The sequence below is a fragment of the Passer montanus genome, unplaced genomic scaffold (assembly GCF_014805655.1).
Source record: "Passer montanus isolate IOZ18808 unplaced genomic scaffold, ASM1480565v1 scaffold1, whole genome shotgun sequence".
Taxonomy (NCBI): domain Eukaryota; kingdom Metazoa; phylum Chordata; class Aves; order Passeriformes; family Passeridae; genus Passer; species Passer montanus.
Genome location: NW_024356504.1, coordinates 24,692,354 through 24,714,022, shown reverse-complemented (window position 1 = coordinate 24,714,022; position 21,669 = coordinate 24,692,354). Strand labels below are relative to the sequence as shown.

The window sequence follows — 21,669 nt, the reverse complement described above, 5'->3', positions numbered from 1 at the left end:
TCTCCAGGTATTTCACACAACAGGTTGAAGCAACCATTTCACAGATGGCAAAACTGAGGCCCAGGGCTGTGCAGTGCTTTGTCCCAGGATTATTCCACAGATTCCTGATGCCCATGGCCATGGAGCACCATCTGGGCCCAACATCCTTCTGTCTTTGCAGACAAGTCAACCAAAGGCAACATCACCAGCACATTTTGGAAGGGGCAGGAGCTCATTCTGCCCATTCTCCAAGACAGCTCAGTTCCTGCCAGCTGTGGAACCAAATTTTATTCTTATTTTGCTGCTGTTAAAAGCTGCTTGTGCAAAATTTGGTGGTATCCACACATGGAAATGGAACATTTGGGTCTCAGTGTATTGAGGATGCAGGTTTAGTCTGAATGTTGGAATGTTCACTGGAACATGGATTATTTAGCACCAAATAGGGATTTCCTTCTGACCAACTCTGGGAAAAAGCAAAGCTGTTATGACCTGGTACAGTTTGTTTATGTAAATACATTGACCTGAAGTGCTACTGTTTCCCTGCATCTCCTCCATGTCAAGAGCTTTTACTGAAGCAAAAAAGAAACAGCAGATCCTCACCAGCCTGGGTACTACCAGCATCTTCCTTAAAACTAAAATAATACCAGGAAAAAGAAAACCCAAACCAAAAAAACAACAGCCTAATGTCGCGTTAATTGTCCTATAACCCTTCCTTTATTGAGGAAATGCCTGTAAGGAAGATTTCCAAAGTCATCAGCATTAAGGAAAATCCCGTCAGTGCAGCTCCAGCGGAGACATCCTGTGGGAGTGCTGCTGAGAATGTGGGAACGCTCCCCTGGTGTGGGCTTGGGGCTGCAGGGCTGCAGATGTTCCCCCATCCCCTCTGCACCCATCAGGGGCCAGCTCCAGCCACCCCTCTGCTCCCCAGGCACCAGGGAGAGTTATTTATTGGGGAAATCTCAATTCCCTCATTAGTCCAGGGCCGTAACGTTAAACACCACACACCCCTCCCTTCACCAAAACGAAATAAAAAGCCCAAATGCAGCTTAAGGTGAGCATCAGAACGAGCTGACCTCCAGTTCTGAGCCCGGCTCACACGGCAAGCTTTGGGTTCAAAATGTATGATATGATATCACCATTTATTAATGTATACATGCAGATATGAATTAGACTAAACACAGGCAACAATTCAATCTAATGCCTCCCTCCCAGTATAAACAAATCATTATTAAAATTATAAAATGGAATAACATTTTCAAAGTAAGAGCAACATATGTAATTAGATTTACTGTATTTTGAAGGCTTAAAAAGGACACAACATAGTTCAGCCTTCCGTTCAGTAAATTCAGGCTTTATTAAAATACAAGTATTCAGCACTGCATAAATATTTGCACTGTATGATATGCAAAAGAGATACTCCATTGCTAACAAGACCAAAGCAAAATACATGTTGAAAGTTTCTTTGTCTTGAATGTGTTATTTTGATAATCATATATTATCAGTGTTTTATGAGCAAATCTGTAAAAACAGATCATAGAATGGAGGGAAGAGAATTCATTTAAAATATACTTTCTGTAAGATATAGTTCAAGTCCTTTTCTTTCTTTCCTCAGACTAATCTTCAGAGTAACAAGACAGTTTCAAGAAGACTGCTACTGCTCTCTACAGTTTAAATGCATCCACTCCTTAATTACAGTCAGTAATTGACTTTGTTCTGCTCCATTCCAGTCATTCACAGGCAAGCAGTTCCAAAGGCTTTGGCTGGTAAATCCCATTTAATGTGCAGGTTTTCTATCCCACTTTTATATATTACCTCCTTAGGATTTCTGATAAATTACTCTTGGAAAGGATTGCTAAACCATATTTGCACTTTGAACAATCAAATTTTCAACACCCTTGGGAAAAGACATCAGTAAAGAATGCTGGTTTTGACTAAACCTTGTGATTGAACAATTTATGATCACAGCCCTAAATGATGTATAACTAACAACAAGCAGAAATTGTTCAATATTAAGGCCTGTTAACACACCATCCCTGTGTCAGGCACTGCTGAAATAAACAGAGGGGCTGAGGAAATAAATGAAAGACAAATCTGGGGGGAAAAAAAAAAGAAAATTAAGTGCTCTATCCAGAGCTGCCAGACTCCATTGTGCCAGGTACTTCACTTATTTAAATACCTCCTGAAATCCCTCTCTCTGTGCCATCATTTTTGCAAAGGCTACAGTCTAGAATTAGCACTACCTTACCAGGCAGAATGCTGCTGCTGCTGTCAGCAGTAAACACCCACGAGGACTGACAACTGGCATTAACCCTCTGGTTTGCCATGCCCTTCAGGATGGGGATAGGAGACCCAGGGGGCCTGAATTCCCTCTTTCTCACTACAGAACCGAGGGAAAAAAATGACTTCAAAGCCTGAATCAACTCACATGGCAGTTTTGCAGCGATCTGTAGCACAGCCCTGCTGCTAAGCATTGATCCTCAGAAAATATTGGCTCACCACAGGTAAATGTGTGCTAAATTCAATGCACTGCTGGGCTGCCAACACAGTGTGGGAAGAGGGGAGGGAGGCAGGTGTGAAACACTTCCTGATATTCTATTTGTAGCTTATTAAGGGTTTCTCTTGTCACCTTATAGAGCTGCAAATGGAGGGTTGAGCTTCTTTTGCGTGTCACCATAATGATGCACCAAGGTGGTGTTCAACAAGATCCTGTGTTATTAAACAGAAATGTACCCTTTTGGCTTCACAAAATCCAGGACACTGTGTCTAATCAATGCCATCACCATTTTGTAATATACAAATATACCTTGGAGGCTACCCAGGATCAACGGTTTTTAAAAATTTTACCAATTATGTATTTTTCCTGTGCTAGGTTGTGCTCTGGGACAGACTGCTGTGCCAGGACTTCCAAAGCCTTACAGATCACCCTTCAGACTTTCACGGTATATCCACGCCAATGGAACATAGGAGGTAAAAGAGCCATGAAAGAAGATCAGGGTTATCTGTCCATGGTTTTCCTGCACAGTTTGGTCTGGAGACTATGGCACCACTGTCATAAACATCTCCTTCCTGGTATCCCTCTAATTCTTTACCAGTATAAACTTCTACTGATGTTCTTGCATTTATTTTGGCTGCAGAACAGGGATGGAGGCAATTTCAGCAACCCTACTGATAGACACTCTATGGTGATATGGGAAAGGGTGATAAACTCACAAAGCAAAAAAAAATACAAACATGTCTTATTGATTCACCCACTTCAAAGTGAACATATGCCTCTCTGGTGGCCACAACTATTATTTGCAGTGATTAACTATTTTTAGACAATGCCAAGAACAAACCTTAATACAGGAAGTGAAGAATTCTGTGGGGAAGGAGAAATGCAGCAAAAATTTTAGTGTGTACCACACAACAAGTAAAAGGGAGAGAGTGAGCAGCCAAGGAAGTGTATGGCTCATGTATAGTTCATGTGTGAACACCAAAAAACCATGTCACAGTTCTTAATTCAGCCAAACACTGAAACAAGCCAATGTTCAACTCCCCTTGAAACTGGGACATCCAGAAAAATTGCTGGACTATCGAGGTGAGGCTTCATATAACCAACTCCAATGGTTCAGTGTTGGATTATTGGATGCTTTTGGACCGTGGAAACTTCAGCAGTTGCTAATCCAGTGCAAGATTCAGTGCAGAAAACAGAAATTTTTATGCCACCTGGGACTCACACAGCTTGTGGTGAACACTAAGTGATTTAAACTTGGATTGACAGATACCTCTGCGTGCAGAAATTCAATAAAATGTGTTCCTCTTGTTGCACTGTGCATTGGGATTGCTGCCCTTGATATGTGTAGGAAAAAAAGGAAATGTGAGTTGCTGGAGCATTTCTAGCTCCAAAGTTAACACTCTTCCCCCTTCCCACTGCTCCCTTCATCACACCTGCTCTCTCATGAAGTGGTGGGGTTTTTTCTGATCATGTTAATCAACCTGATTCCTCATAATGAAAAGAAATCTGGATTTTTCTCTCTGTTTTCCTAAGAGATTTTTCAGGATGGGGTCTACCCATGCAATGCAACCAGGGCTGGGCCAGGGAAGTTGTAAAAAGAGTCAAGAAAAAAAATTAAAAAAAGAAAGAAAAAAAGAGAGTATATTGGGAATTTACTGGTTACAAATATTAATTTAAAAATCATTACAATATAATCATACTTGAGAATAAATATATAAATCCTGGACACTCCTCTGTCCACACCCCCAGTATAAGTAGAATTAATTAAAGTTGGTTTAATTAGCTGGATTTAAATTAAACTGGGACAGAGCCACGCAAGTTTCTAAAAACACGTCAAAAGTCTAACTGCATTTCTGGAAGTTGATCTTAAATTCTTTCTCACAGATAATCCAGTCTCTTGGCCATGTTTATGCTGAATGAGTAAGCAGCCGAGAGGATAAATAAAATATCTCTCTGTGCTGTACCATAGTGAGCTGAGTCTCATATTAAAAAATGGCAACAAAAGAAAACAAAAGGCTCAGTCTTGAGCTCTGTTATATTCGTACAGCATCACATATCCATTCCATGAGCCAGCCTATCAAACAGAGGTAGTCATGGTTATGCTGATAGTTAAATTACTTAAAGGACTCTAAGATGTTTATGACTACCAAAGAAATTTCATTATCAAGCAGATTGTCTGTCTCATATTACAGTCTGGCTTCACCCATCTCGCAGTCCTTTGGATGTCGAGCAAAGTTAACATTGAAGTGATGGGGAAATATCAGTTTGAGAGAAAAGGTCTTCAACCAATCTTTCAAAAAAAAATGATATTTGTTAAAAAATTTGGTGAGAAAGTATCTGCCTTGTGTTCCCAATGTTGCTAGATGTTAAGTAAATATATGCTGATTGCAAAAAAGTTGCTTTGGCAACTCTCTTATTAAAATGCATTTGTAACCCCCATCTGTCATGAAAGTTTTGAAAAGTTTGTTTACTTTGGAGAGCCGCCTTATCCAGGGTTACCCCGGCATACAATGATAGCAGTCTTCAGAAGTTGTGTGAGGAACAAGCCACTAGGGATCCATTTTTGTTTTAATTGGCACACACAAACACTTTTCTGGTCTGTCAAAAAGATCAAGCTAATATGCATGGCGGGTGTTATATTCTCAGCTTTTGGGAGCAGTAAAGCTCCCTTTATTTAAGTAATTTAAATGATAGACTGCAAAAACTTTGCAAGTCAGAAAAATGTTTTATACTTTCTTTGGGAATATTTGTTTTAGGCAACAGAAAATGTTCTACATATCTAAAGATGTTGAACCTTATGTTTTAATTACCCTGTTTTTTCCCGATTCTGTAAAAATTACTTTGAAAACCAAGGATTGCAAAGAGGCAACAAACAGATCCTGTGTTTTCACAACTTCTGCAATATTAGAATTTGTAGGACTGAATACTGCCAGATGTTTATAGGTTTTGTCCTAAGCTGTGTTGCCTTGTGGTGTGACTGCTTTGCACATCCACTCTCTGGGAACCTTTGTGGTGTCATCATATCAATGCAACCTCCTCATATACAATGAGTTGCTTCTTAGTGAAGATAAACTGAGGCTGGCATTATACACATCAATGGCCCCAAAATGGATTTAGCTGTCTCAGATTTGGGGGTGAAACTTACAAGAAACAATAACTTTTAAAATAAAACTATAATTTACCAGTGGAGATGAAATATTTTCTTTCATGGTAAATTCCTGGGATTGAATCCTCCAGCATAATTTAGCAATGAAATAATGCACCTTGTGATGGTTAAGAAGGAAAAATTTTTGAACCTAAAGTTTCCCTTCTTTCCTTCTTCTTTCCCTGTCATTCATATGACAAGCCAGTTTCTCCTGAAAAATTGCATTAATACCAACTAGGTGAGAATCTTCTCCCCGCATTATGAGACAAAAATTTTCCTTTCCTTCCTGGCCGTGATGAATCGCAGATGCAGAAGAACTGATTTTTATCACTTGTAAGGAAAATATTGAACCAAGAGGAGGTCACAATTTAAGCTCATTAAAGCCTGAGAGACCAAAACTCCCTCTTGGACTGAAAGTGGAGCTCGGGCTGGGGGTTCAAGAGCTTCTTTGGAGGGAAAGAAAGGTCCAGGGGTACTGGGATGCTGTCACTGATTTCAAGGAACAACTTGTCTTTCTCCTTTCTCCACCCACCAGTCCAGGTCTGTATTTGTGCTGCCCTGGGGGAGTGTGAGAAGAAAGCACATGATATTTGAGCAAAGGAAAAGGTAAGAAAGAGCAAACAACCTCTGCAAAACATCCAGGGAACATCCTGGGAAGTGTTTCCTGCTGATCCGCTACACTGGTAATATGCCCTGTGAGAGACAATTGGAACACAGGGATCAGCCTCTGAGAAACAGGGGTTTCCTTCAGAGGATAAAGAGCAGAAAGGGAAATGTGAGACAGGCAGCAGATGACCCTCCTGGATGTCAGCCACTTGTGTGCAGCCTGCCGTGTCCCCCCTGCCCGTGCTGCCCTCTGCTCCAGCCCCACGGATGCGCTGCCCTCGCCACGGAGCAGGAGGGATGGAATTCTGACAGCCTTTCAGCCAAAGTCAGAGGAGATGGGAGTCAACAGACTGGGGAAGGGAGAAAGAAATACCCCCACAACTGGTAAAAACAAGAGATAATAATTAAGACACAATTCAGTCGTGTCTGTGCATAGTGGGAAGTCAGGGAATAGACAATTGCACATTTTGTCCACGGATGAAGACTGAAGGCAGTGCATGAATACCTACTGCAAGCTACTTTTCTCCTTGGGGTAATATTTTACTGTTATTGCCTTTGCAATCTGAAGCCATACATTACACAGCCACACACAGAGATATTGGCAATGGTTTCTCAGAGAAGTCCTGTCTTTCTTAGCTTTACCAGCTGGACAATACCTAGTGATGAATGGTTCTCCTGTCCAATTTTATATGCATGTTATAACACTTTATGATGAATGTGAGTGAGACTCAACGTGATAAGTCCTTGTAACAAACAAAAATATCAAAGGGAGAATGAATGCTCTGCTTTCAGTGTAAAGATATATATTTAAAATATATATGCGCTGGGTGCAAAGATTTCATTTTGTTGATTCTTATTTTAGCCAAAAATTTATTCGTCAGTAGCAGAGCATTTCACAGCTACATTATTTGCAAGAAGAAGCCAGTACTGGCTCTTAGTATTTAATTTACTGGCACATATCTCCTATTAATGAATGCTGAGATTGCACAATGAGGAAAAAGAGATGTTGCTATAGGTGTCTTTATACTTACAGTAACGTATTTGGCCGTGATTATAAGTGTTTGTAAAACTTTCAAGAATCGTTCCTTGTCTACTTACACTAATGAGAACACCTGTTAAGTTTAGAGCTGCACAGGCTTATTTGCATTGAATTCAGGTTTTTGCATACTGTACATCACTTTTTGAAACAATTAGATGTTTACAGAGAAATACAGCCAACAGAAGAACAGCAGCTTGAATGCCCTCCAGCCCAAGTCAGCGCTAATCCTGGTTTGTGTGAAAAGCAGAAACCTGCTGAATTATAATACCGACACGAATTCAGTGAGCAGTGAACAAAAGTGTACCTGCAAATCCTCTGATAGCAGATGTTTCTTGTGGGGATTGCTACCTGCTGTTGAATAAAGCATCTCTTAGAGATGAAACAGCACTACTGAATGGGATTTTCATTGTTTATTTACCATTTTCTTTTCATTCTGATAGTTTCTTTTCCCTCTTTTTTTTTCCCCTTTTTTTTTCCTGGTGACTCAGAACCTGTGTACTGAGCATGTAGAACATGCGGTCATTTTCCAAAATAGCTGCATATGTAATTTTACTAACTTGCCAAAAGCCAATACACAAACAAAACATTCTTCCTACTGCTCAAGATCCAAACCACCCTCTCTACAGCAGAGCGTTCTGTGGCCTGGGGCAAGGAGGCAGGAGGTCCCTTTCTATAGAAACAGGTCTGCTGAAGGGTAAGTGCAATACCCTGCTGTGCCATGGCCATGCCAGCTATTGTTTTATAACAAAGCACAACATCAAAGTTGGTCCGTGATCTGTAGATACACTCCACCAGCTGTGTCAAGTTCCTGAGTGGGGCAGGCAGGAAAAGATACTCGTTATTATCTCCCCTTGCATGCAGGGAGCATACTACACAGAACATCTTGGGTTTGCCCCCTTCCATCTCTATTTGTATCTAACTATCAAGAAAAGCTAAGCAGGACGAAAAATGTTTTGAATAAGGCTATTGCATCCATTTCAGAAAACAAAAAATTCTAACTACTACAACAACTGGAAAGATTTCTATTTTCTAAGATAAGTTATTTAGTTATTTAATAAAAATTATGCTGGTGAGATTTAGGGTAAAGAAAGAGGGATTTTGTAACCTAACCAAATTTTAGGGTTTGTGGAGTCACAACCTAGTTAGAAAGCTTTTATGGGTAATACAGGTCTTTACTGAGCACAGAAGAATATGTATATTTCAAAACAAAAAATCCTTGAATGGTCTGGATTTGAAGGGAGATTAGAATCACTCTGTTCCAAACCCCTGCTGTGAGCAGGGACACCTTCCACTAGAGCACGTTGCTCAGTGCTCCATCCAACCTGGCCTTGAACACTTCCAGGGCTGAGGTATCAATGGAGTTCCTAAAAGACCAGTAGGCTATGAAACTCTCTGACCCAGTTCTGGTATTTGTTTCATCTGTAAATTATATTATCCTAAATAATAAGCAGCATCACAATACAGATAGTATGGAGACAGTTTATTTCAAAGCACAATATCACTTAAATTTTGAAACTAGAGATTCTTGCATTTTGAAAAAAACCAAAACGTATCTTTTTATGTCTCCAAATCATTGTGATAGCCTCAGACCAGTTTTCAAGCATTGGAGGATCCTTGGATTTTTTATTTAGACATTCTGAAACTACACTGACAGCACTAGAACTGCACTGGCCTTTAAATTTATCAACTGCTCTACATGGTACTGAAGTAATGACAGCAGGTTACTCAAAATGTTATTTAAAAATATCACATAACCAAAATATTTAATATCTCTTCACAATAGGAGTCTAAGGGGAGCTCTTCTAGGAAGGAGGAATATAGCTCAGAACTTGGGGAATTTCTTACAATAACTGGTTTTGGTAAGCCAGAGGTCACTGGGTGAAAAACTGCAGAAACATTTGACTCTGTAGCTCACAAGCAAGATAACCTACTTAGATCAATTCAGTAATTTTAAAAAATACTGTAAAATTAGGAAAGAAACTAAAATAATCACATACCTATTTTCTAGGTCTGAGTTTCTGGTGTGCACTGGGATATACTAAACACCAAATATTAAAAGCAAGTAAATTATTTAAAATAAACAGTTTTTGCAAGTATCGGATTTTTTTAAACCATGTAGGCGTTTCTCATGTATTAGAACATGATTTACACTTTGACATCTGTCAGTCAAGCTTCTGGCTATCACACTGGACAATCTGGAGGGGCACACCACAATGTGATGTGGCATGCAGAAAATCTGAAAAACTCCACTTTTCCAAAATAAAAATCCACCTTCTAGTTTTAAATAAAGAGAATGATTGCAAAATATTTGGCCATAAAGACTGTGAAGATTGAGGCTGGGTAATCAATAACGTTTGTGGTTGAATTACCCACTGATAACAAGTAATTTCCTGCTATCCTTGAGGGAAATTGGGAAGTGGATTTGGGGAATTTGGCAGACTCTCTTCTCTCTTTTCTAAATATTCTGTGTCTGAAAGCCTCATATTCTTTCCTGTTGCAAACTTTTGGATGGTGCAGTATAGGAGAATGTGGGTTTGGGGTGACAGCTCATTCAGGAACTTTGGGGTCTAAATATAAGGGAAGCTAAAAATCCACAAAATTGTCAAGGCCAGGAATGGCTGGGAATTTGGGGTTCAGCTCCTCTATGCCACAATCATAAGGCCATATTTATCTGAATCCCTTCAACACCATTATTTTTACTTCATGTCTTGTTTTTAATAAATGCACAGTACACATGGCAAGGAAATTGAGTGGTTCAAAACACATCATGGCCTCCTTGTCCAAAGGTGTCACCTTTGCACATTAATTCAAGCACTGTGGATGGTATGCCAAGAAACTTGTGGTTATCCAGCAACCCAAATTGCAGATCCAGAAGGGCAATAACCAGGGAATCTCCCCACAGGCCCCTGGCCCACATGTTCCTTGCCCTCCTCACCAAGCTGTCAGAAATTCTGGGTGCATTATCACTCTCCCCAAACTTAGCATCACACGACAACTCAAAAGCAACATCCACCCAGTAACGTGGACATTAAACTGTGAGGCAAAAGAGAAAGTCTTAAGGAAACTGGAATTTAAGACCTGAGTTTCTACAAGTGTTATGTTTGCCCGTCTTATAAGCCATGACCTAACCCTTGCACTGTTCTGCTGCCACTAAGATAATTAAGAATGCTATCAGGTTCTTGGCTCTGACAAAGGAAACCCATAAGCTACTTCCCAGAGATTTGGGGTACTAACTCATTAAACCAGAGCTGGGAGAGCTGACTCTATTACTTCTGTCTATGAGCAGAGACATGTAAGTGAGTTTGAACTATAAACAGAACCAATTACATTAACATTTCCCAACGCTTTCAAGAATCAGACTTGAAGCTTTTATTTGTTTCACGAAAACCGTGATCCGCTATGCTAATAAGTCTAAAAATTGATTAAAAGAAAAACATTCAAAGCAGAACCTGGCAGTAGAGCTTCTTATGTGCTTCCCTTTCATCTGCTGGAACACGGTAGCCCTGATTCAGCAAGGTACTTCATTAAGCAATAGGCAACGTGCAGAATCTGAGTGCTTGAGCTGTTTGCAGTCACAAGAGTGAAATGAGCAAATCAGCCTGAGCAAAAAATAGCAGAAAAGTTATATTTATTCACAGAGTGAATATTTCAGGGAACAAAAGATATGTTAGTGACAGTCAGTAAGAGCTGCATGTAAATTAACAGCAGAACCACAAGCAACAAAGTTAGCTGTCATTTGTAAGGGTAACAGCAAAAGAAAGCTGCACCTTCCAGCCCAGCTGAGAGGAGACAATACCTCATCAAGGAATTAGAGGGGGGAAAAAACCAAAAAATAATTACAAAAAAAACCCACCACCTATGGTTCCTTCATTATTAGGAGCAAACCCACACTAGTAACCTTATATACCTACTTGGAGAACACAACACTAGGAAAGAAATACTATTTTTTTTCAACTTTGGCTACATTAGTAAAAACACAGCCAGATTACCTTGAAAATAATGAGGGAAAAATAATAACTTAGTAAGAAATTGTACCTAGCTTTCAGCTAAACCCTTACTGCCAACAATCCCAGAACTCACTCTTTTCTTTCTGAGAACAGATGAACTGATTCCCTATCACAGCCAAGCTCATAATGTCTGAGATTAACTAGAAGTCACTCACTTAGAGAATGACCTTACGAAGAATTAAGCCATAAATTAGATACTGCCAGAACTTGAGAAATAAAAGAAGAAAAAATTGCTGAGTTTTTAGGTGTTGAGAAATTCAATTATACCATTTCATCTCTTATTGAAATGCAAACCCACAGGCTGAAAGCACAGAAACACACCATAGCTAAACAAAGTAGTGAGAAATACTGAAATAGGTGAATATTTATCAAACCCCTCACTTAACAAAGAAGAAGCACTGATATCCATGTTATTTGGAAAGCTGCTTTCATCGAGGGAGGGAACAGGATCTCAGTTTCACGCTTAACTCCGAACGATAACTCATTCCCGCTTCTCGCTGCTTGTGCTCGATGACAGGTCATTCACCTCACTACTGTCATGCGCTACAAAAATTAGCAACCAAGCAAATGAATCTAGATCAGATCCTATGTTTGAACTTGCTCATTTGCCTCCATGCTCTATTTCCCACTAGAAACCCGTTTGCTGCATCACAGGACCAACTTCACAGCCGACACGGAGCAAGAGAGCCGGAGAACCTTGTGAATTTTCCCAATGTATCAGACTTACAGAAACACCTGTGCTAAATAACTTTCTGCTGAGCTACTGTGAAAAGCTGCAGTGTTAAATAGCAATCACAGTTTCTGATTTTTCACTGAGCTGGTTACTCTTCTGCTAGAGTCCTCTGAGCTGTCATGTGGGGCGTGAATGGTCCCCATTTTAATCTGATTGCTTTTCTCGTTATTCAAATTGTTAAAGTCATAAATTTCTTTATTTATCTTGAAGTATCATTATATCAATACAATGGGAGTTGAGCAGCAGCTGATAAAGTTGAAAAAATCTGTTTATAAATGCCTTTCACTGCTGAATTGAAACTGTTCATTCACTGACTACTTGAAGATAAGAGGGGTTGAGAAAAATATGAGGCATTTGATTTGATACAGGTTTAAAAATGTTATTTCTCTTTAAAAATATCCCAAATACAGTATGTAAAAAGATGAATACTTTAAATAAACTTAGAAAGTTGCTGCTGCTGCTGATCCATCCCTTATTAAGGACTACAGCATTTGTGTAAGGAACAGCTCTGATTTCCATTTTACAAGAAAACTATGCCCTTAAATCTATGCAAGCAGTTAAAAAAGATGCATTTGCATGGATACAGAGCTCATTATAGGCTTTAAGTGTGTTAATGATTAGATGGAAAACTTGTTCAAACAAATTATTGACTCTGGTACTGAAAATCCAAGAGATAATAAAGCTCTGCAAGCAGGTAGGGAAAGCTGAACTTTGGGAAGCACTTCCCAAAGTAGTAAATAACAACAGTCCCAGGTCTAGGAGCAAATATCAAATACCTGCACATCCCTTCACACCTCAGGGGAAGAAGGAAGTAAAACCACTATGCTGTCACTCATGACAAGATTTAAAAAAAACATTCACCTGTCATATCTTTAACCCCTTCACACATGTTTGCTGCCTACACAAATCACTCTGCAGTTCTTCAGTTGCAAGAAAAGCCAAGGAAAGTAATAACTGAGCTGTTGCTAATATAGATTTATCATTAGGGACGTCTCCATCATCATGAGTAGAAGACTGGAGATACGTATTGATGCTCCACTCAAGCTGGAATGAGCCTAAACCAGCCAAATCTTTGGAAACTGGGAGAGAAAAAAAATAAAGTCGCGAAAAATTTACCTCTGCTGCTTTCAACCAAAATTTAAAGTAATTTCTGATTTTCCCCAAGCTCCAGGCAAGCATGTGCACAGCTCATGGTATTTAAATGAAGCTCCCACAACATTTTGTGGCAACATGGTATTTTGTGGGAGCGAATGCAAAACACAGCAGCAGCACCACTGTAAACTTTGAAACATTTCAGAGAATATCAAGCCCCAACTGCGCTGCCAATATAGTTTTAAGTCAACGTAGCGAGTTAAATTATGCAAGCAACCGTTTCTCACACGAGTAGTTCCAATGGTTTCAGACAAGGGCGATATCTGTGAAGGAACGAGGATGCTAAAAAGTATAAAAAAGAGTATTTTCCAGTGCAAAGGAGGTTGCAACACCCAGACTCGTGTTTAGGTAGGTTTGCCCGTGCTCTCGCGATTCTCATTTCCTACATGAACTGTGTTTCAAATCTATAATTCATATAAAGTGAGACTTTCAGTGTTTTTCTTGCACTAAACAGCCTATTGTGAATGGCTCCAGGACAACTCTCCCAGCCAGGTAATTTAAACTGCAGAAAAGATAGGCAGAGACGTTATTTTCAACAAGGTCCCAAGGTGGCTTTCAATTCAGAAAAACAATTGACTGATGTTTCTCTGTTTGCTGCCAGGAAGCTCTATGTAGTATTTCTAGAGCTTTTTCTCTACTCTACCCAACATGTGGGCTCAGTGTCAAGCTGTGAGTTTGTAAATCTTTTTCAGCACTTACCAGAGCTCAACATGAATTATGGTATTGCCAAATCTGCTTTATGCAGCTTTTTTTACACAAGAAGAAAATGTATGATTTTATGGTCAAAAAGAAACATCTACATGCTTGCAGTGGGAAAATGCAGTCAGTTGGGATTGAACCCCAGGAAAAAAAATTTCCCCCTAAACCTGCTTCTTTACTGCCTTCAAACTTTGGAAACTTCTGGGCTGTCAAGCTTTACTTGGTACACGTGGTTTCTCTCTGTACCTTTATTAACTATGTTAGCTAAGATTTTATTAAATAAGACTTTATTAACTAAGCTTTTATTAACTTAATGCCTATTGGAAAAATCCCGGCTACTTTTGTGGATGATTCGCCCTAAAACATGTGTTATTTTTTTAATAAAATACCTTCCTTTTTGTTGAGGAACAGTTAACCCAGGAGGTAAATCAGCCCTTTTGTTGAGGGCTAATAAACTTTGTGCGTGTGCATGTGTGTGCGTGTCTGAGTGACTTAATACTATTATAATAATATTATATGGCAGGCAAAAATATAATGAAAATGATAATTTGCCAAAAAGATTTAAAAAACACTGAGGTGTTACCTATCAAAAGTTCTCCTTCTGTCTATGATACAGCACAGATTGCAATCGTGACAGTAAATCTGGTGCTATTGTTAATGCCATGGCACTTTGGTTTTTGGCTTGCTTCAGTCCAATCTGTGACATGCTTGTGAATATCTTTCTTCTGTTCTGTCTGTATGGCATATGGATTTCTGGGATACAACGTCAGACCTATCCACATAACAAGTGTTCAGAGCACCTTATCATTTTAAAAAGCCAATTACTCAAAAAGACAAATGTGAAATGTTTCACATTTAATGATGAGCAAATCTGCAAAACAAATGCAATTTTGCTTCATTTGAAAAAGTTTAGTTTAACTGTAAATATTGCAATGGAGTCCCTAGCAATACACACCACGGGTAGGGACAGGCTCATTTTATGCATATTGTACATCATCACTGTCACTTAAATCTGCAAGATTTTCCATGCTAAGTTGTTTTAAATAAATAGAAAGAAATGAGATACAAAAGAGTGAAATATATGCTTCTGAATAGACTGTAAAAATGTCACTGCTAGCACTGAGCATTGGACACTTAAAAAAAAAATATTTTGAAAGTCTCTCCCAAAAAAACGAAAACTGCATATGTCTACAGAGGTAAAGGTCAGTAATGAAACAATTAACAGCAAAAATACCAATCCATTTTTTAGAAATATTTGTCAATATATAAAGAATGTTTTGTACTGCACAGAAGTGCTCAATTAATCCTGCTTTAGTGGCCGTATGTCAGATTCCCAGACTGAAATGATGTCAGCTGAAGAACTTAAATACACACAGGTTCAAAAGCAAGATTGTGTATAGGCTTCAGGACGGCAGAAATTGCTGCTTTTTGCTGCAGTACTAATACAGCTCATGATTCAATTAAATTCTTAAAAATGTACATAATATGCATGCGGGACCACTGCATTCAAAATACAGTGCAGTAGATTATTTTTTTAAAATCAGGCTATATGTGTATATTTATGCCTCCATGTCTGAAAAATCTATAGGCACACACAGACCTGCCACTGCTACAGATAATTTAATGCTTGTCAGTTATCCAAATTGTAGGTACTGGGCACCAGGGAAAAAATTAAAATAGTTATTGTTAATATGGGAGCATATTGGGCTAAAAGGCAGGGAGAACAGTGATATTAGTATTTGACTCAGCAAGACAAATGGATTTATATACAATATTTAAAATACATGGGAAACATATAAACAGATTTTTAATATTGGATATTTTTATGAGTAATTTGATTTTTAAACCCCTTGCACTAAACTGAGAACATTAGCAACAAAATACTATACAACACGGGAAACTGAATGCAGCTGGCACTGGTAATTTTAGAAGAAACTAATCTTGATATTTATAACATCATGTAGCAACCGGAACAGTTTTACCAGGCTGGGAATGTTAAAATACAAAAAAGTTCACCTTTCAGCTATTGTACTTTAGTTCTACTGCAGTGGGAAAAAAAAATAAATCAGAAATCAGCTGCTACAGTGCAAATATTAAGAAAGTTTATTATGATATATAGTCATGGAGATACCTTTTTTAAACTGCCTGTACATGCATTGTATTGTATATTAAATTTTTGTAATACAGCTCAGGGACTTTATATGTACAGCTGAAAAATCAGTTCATAAATTATATTTAGAAAACCAGAAAATATGCTGAGCTACAACATTAGATAAGAACCTTGTTTTAAGTACATTCCTTTTAGTGTTTTTTTAAGCTTTTGATTTAGCTTTTTACGTTTTTACCTGTAGAATGCCAGATATAATGAACTAATGACTAAAACATAAAAAAGGGTATTTCCCCCTTAATACTAGAAAAAGCTATAGTAAAAATTTCCCCAAATAATTTTTGCTATTGCTGCACATCAATGAGCATAAGTGTACATTTAAACCTGCAAGAGAATGTAATTGAGGTCACAATTTCATTATGGTATTTAGTTTCTAAGATTTTGGATTGTAGGGGGAAAATAAACATTCATAAAACATAACACACCAAGCCATTTCATAAATTAAGCTGTATAATGTATTTAAATCCAAGTGATTTACATCAGAGGTTAATTTTTACCAGTATCTTTAATGTTCAGGAGTAATGAAGACAGAGGAATAGATGGTTTTAAAATGTAGGACTTTACTAAGTGCAAAGATCTGAATTTGCAGGGAGCTGTGCAGGCTTTTAGCCTGCTTTTATAGTACGTGTTTTTGTTTTTCTGCTTCTCCCTTGCACACCCACTCACCAACTTCAGCGCTGCGCTGCAGATTTGAATGAAGTGAAAAGCTCAATGGGTAATTGTCAAAATACTTTCATTTCTCCCACTTTCACACAAGAACCAAATAAAGCCAGGAGAGTCTCCCGCTTCCCACAAACACCCAGAAATCGGCAGCATTCCACCTGGAGCTACCAAAGAGCACAGCTGAACCTCCCAGATCACAATCTCCTTTTTTTTTTTAATCCCAGAAATACACCTTGAAAGCAAACGCATTTCTCTCGAGTTTCGAGAGCTGGTATCAGAATTGCGCACCACCTAGCTCATGCAAAAATCTGTTTATACACGTTCTCTCTCTCTCTGCCGGTATTACAGAAAAGAAATGTCAGTAATAATCAAGCGAGGGTGCTGAATTAAAATCTGAAATCGCTAACAAACCGATCTGTACAAAAGTGTCAGTGTTAAGATTTCCAGACTGGGGGTTGTGCGACAGAACGAGGCGCTCAGACAGAAGAAAACAGCTCTCCACTCCAGTACTTTCACCCCGTTAATCTCACATGTGCTTTGCCACGGATTTCTTGCTATTTTATTTTTAACCTCTGCTACCTTGTGGAAAGTGGGCTATTCTGAGGGTGCTCGCAAGCAAAGCTCTGATTTTACAGATGGATGTAAAGCACTGTTAAATGAGAGCTTTAAGAAGGACTTTTTCAATTTACTTTGAGCTTAAGCTGAAGTGGTTTAATCACAGCTTGTACACATCTTCTTAAAAATTGTTCTAAGGCGGGGGAGAAGTAATAATCATGTAGGAAATCATCGCGACAGCTGCTGGCTCCCATGATCCCATTTACACTTTTAACATCACTAATGAAAACCTATCTGGGCAGTACCTGTGTCAGAGAGGTGTCAGGTGGTCATTTGGCACAAGAGAATAGAAAGGAATTAGAGCAGCATTTTGAAAATTACTCACTTTTTTTTTTTTCTTGTGTGTAGAGGGGTTGGTGGGGGATTTTTTTGGTTTTTTTTTTTTTTTTTTTTTTTTTTTTTGCACCTGTTATTCTAAAATTTCTTTCAGTTACATTTCAAAACACTACAGTTGGGATCTCCTTGCCAACCTGAGATGGCATAAGCCTGGGTAACAGAACAAAATGTGAGAAGGTCCTTCTGTCTTTAACGCCTGTTCACCAATGAATCAGCCTCCAATTAATCTGTTTCTTCAGTAGGAGTTTAATAAAAGTCAAGCACACACATGTTCAGTCTTGTTTAGTATTAAAGCTGTGTTAACATTATCTGCCTAGCCAGGTCAAAAATCTTATATAATTAAATGCCAGAAACCATTTCAGAATTTTAAGGGCTTTACAATTTTCTGTAAGTAATTGATTATGCAAGGCAGGATAGTTTAAATTTAAAACAGGATAGTGATGAGTGTGATGTCACTTTTCATTAGATATTTCAGAAAAGTTTGTTTTATGGCCAAAGTACACTTAAAACCTTACTTATTAGAATTACTATTTTGCATTTTTATGAACTGGTAAAAAAAAAAAATCAGCAAGCCATATTTCCTTTCTACATCATGAAGCAGAAACTGAGTAGACTGAGCACATCCCGAATTTCCACACTGTCAGGCAGGTTATCCCTAAAATCACAGTCTAGGTTTTGCCCTATTCAGCTGTGCCTCTAACTTGGCTTGGAAAAGCAAGGTATTATAATACCAATATTATACTGCATTGCCTCCTGGTGAAGTGAACCTGGCCACAAAAAGAGTTAAAAACCAGAGTCTTGAGTCTGAACCTATGGCCCAATATAGGCAAAGAATTTCCTCGGAGATATGTGAAGAAAGTCCAATCTCCAAATAAATATAAGCTCTCTATATTGATTAAAGTTTTGCTTTTCACCATTTAAGCATGGCTATGATTTCTGATTGACAAAAAGAAAAGGCTGAGAGAGAAATAAAAACCGGGTGAAAAAAGCCCCAACATATTAACAACAAACATGTTGCTATGAAAGTGTGGAGCACGTCTCAAACTCTGTCCATAAAATCCACTCTTCATATCCCAGTCAGCAGCACTGAAGACACTGCTTCCAAAGAAAGTTACAAGCAATTTAGTTCCTGCTGCCACCAAATGTTCAGCACAAAATGTGGTTCCAGGCTCTGTGCAGCATCCTCAGTCCTCTCACAGTCACTTTCTGTGCCCGACAGCAGAGGGGTAATCCAAGCTTTTCCCCTGCTCCATCCCCCTTTGAAAGCTTCCCTTTTTCCCCTTTTCCTTCCCACAGCTGAAAACCAGATGCACTTCAGAGCTCTCCATACACCTCTCCATTGTCCCCAGCACCAAACAAGCCGTGGCATACTCCAATGACATAATGCAATGCATCACACAGATGACAAAGCACAGCCACATGGAGACAAAGGAGGAATTAGAAAAGTCTTAAGAATATAAGTTCAAAGAAAGTCGTAGCTCAAGATACCAATAATTCCAGGTATAAGGACAAAGAAAAAAAAAGAAAATTTAAACTTGTGTGTTTAAATAGATTGGCTCATAACATTCAGTTCAGCATCTTCATTAGTTTTAAAGCATAGTAAAAATACAGGGGAAAAAAGGGTTAAAAAAGGAATCTGAATCATGAGAGAAGGGGAAACAAAACAAACCAAAAAAGCTATTAAAAATAGAGCTACAGAAAACTAAGGATGCTTATAGCAACGGAGGACAGCCAGCTTTGGGTAAACAAAGACAATTTTGGAAGTGGCACAGTAAAAATAGGTCAGTACTACATATAAGTAGAAATTAATATGATGGAAATGGTTTAACAAGCCAATATACTGTACTCTGTACAGTGCCACGATCATTAAGCTGGTGAATGGGTGCTAATGTGGTAGGAGGAAAGCAATGCATAAAAAGTCAAATCAATACAGCAAGAACACACCAGCATGAGAGCAGAAATAAAGACAATCTGAACCAACAGTGCTCTTACTATAGTTGCTCTATAAAATAAAATCAATATACAGGTAACAGAACAAGCAGTGTAGTCACAGTGGGCTGAAATACAGGCAGGTATCAGTTTAACAAAAATGTGCACAAAACTCAGGTCATTCAATGTCAGTGGGGTCAAAGTGGCTGAGGAATGCACAGGATGTAACAACAGAGCACTGCACCAATAAAGCAAACAATGACATAAAAATATCAGACATATATAAAAGTAAAGGGAAGCAACCCTGAAAGCTCTTTAAGCTGGGCAAGTCTATGCACAGTGACTTCAAAATATACAAGTTTCTGTTACTTTTTATTATAAACATGATTAGACTAATAATTTTCAATTCCCATGACATGGACATCTGGTAGTCGTGACTAATGGAAAAAAGGCAGATGTCAAAGAACTTTAATTATGACCTCAAATGACTCTTAATATTCTGTTATTTGGTTTGTACTAACAGAAAATGAAGTACAGCAGTCTTGAGATGTGAGCAAATGAGACCTTTGCTTATATACTGGGCTTTACACACCTAAAACCAGCTCCTCTGTGCTTATACTGGCCACTGATAAAACCTTTTATTTGAAACTTCCAGATTAAAAGCATACTGCAATTTTTCTGTTCCTAATTTTCTTCTGCACTCATTTAGTTGCATTGCAATAAACCATTTTCCAGTGTGTTTTAAAGGTAAATAGATTTAAAAGGAAAAGTAAATCAGTGGTTTTCAATAGCGATCATTAAAATATAAAATAATTACTGTAAAAAAAAACACCAAACATGAGTTGGATGTTGTGTCTGCTTGACACAAGGACATCTGGAGATCTGGGCAGTGCATTCACTGGGGTGATATGTGAACTTTACTTTAGGATTAGAACAAAAATGGCAGCCTCATAAATGTCTACACCATCCTTTGGAGAATCACAGGCAACCTCCCAGACTACAGCGATAAAAAGTTGCACTTACAAGGCACATTTTGAGAGCAGGGAAAGAAACTGTCATTTAAGGACTGTAACTCCAAGTTTTGGGCTGAAAGCATTTTTTTTTTTCTTTATAAGTGATTTGAAAATATATGTAAGCCCGAGTACAAATATTGCCCTACTGTGTGGGTGACTTTGTCATGTGGTGGCATGGCCAAGTCACCAAGGAAAGCCTGAATGTCTCACACCTCTGGCAGCTTTTTTCATGAAATTCAAACAAATTTCTATCAGCAATGCTATCAGCATGTTACAATCCCCTCATCTCGGGGACCTGGGCACTAGAGGAGTGAGCAGCCACTCCATGGAGTAGGGATGCTCAGAGCAGTCTCCATCATCACATGGTCATGGTGGGGTGAGCTCTGAATTAAAGGAATTGACCCAAACACAGTGAGAACATAAATAAAGCTCGCAGTGCCTCTCAGGCCTCAGCTCTGATGGCAGATCTTTGCACCAGCTCTTCCCAAGGCTCAGCAGCCACCGCTGCCTAAATTATCTCCTGACAAGTCCTGACCACCAGGGTTAAAAAGATGCATCCATAAAGGATGGCACCCCCTCAGTGGGATGGCACGAGGACACAAACGCTCATACCTTACCCATGAATCACCCGGGTGCGACTCAACAAAGGTAACATATTTCACTATAGTTAATTATCCTGGTTTATCCCAAGAAACCAGGTTTTAGGCTGTAATCTGTGAGGAAATCTGCTGTTCTAGTCCTAAATCCTCCCCTCAGCCTGGCGATTATCAGCTACATTTTTGTACAGGAGGGAATTAATGCCACATACCGCCTAAGCAGCTTTGAAGTCAAAAAGGCCCAGACCTGTAATAACTTTTGTGCCGCGTTATTGACTGCGGGGGAAGCGAGAGCCCGCGGTCACTGCCGGTTCCAGGGGTCCCAGTTCCCTCCTTCCCCCCAGCAAACCCCACCACCATCCCTGGGCAGGGGACCCCGGGTACCTGCCAGCACTGGAACAGAGGTAACAAGCTGGAAATACAATGCAACCTGATTTTCCCATCTAGCACCAATCAATATAGCTTTAGAGTTTGACAGTAAGGCCCCATAATTAAT

At 39.0% G+C, this 21,669-nt stretch overlaps 1 protein-coding gene across 1 annotated transcript in view; it reads right to left on the bottom strand.

The window, feature by feature from the left end:
• Window positions 1-21,669, bottom strand: part of ARHGAP15 (Rho GTPase activating protein 15) — a 322,265-nt gene that overhangs the window by 158,852 nt on the left and 141,744 nt on the right. The window lies entirely within an intron of this gene.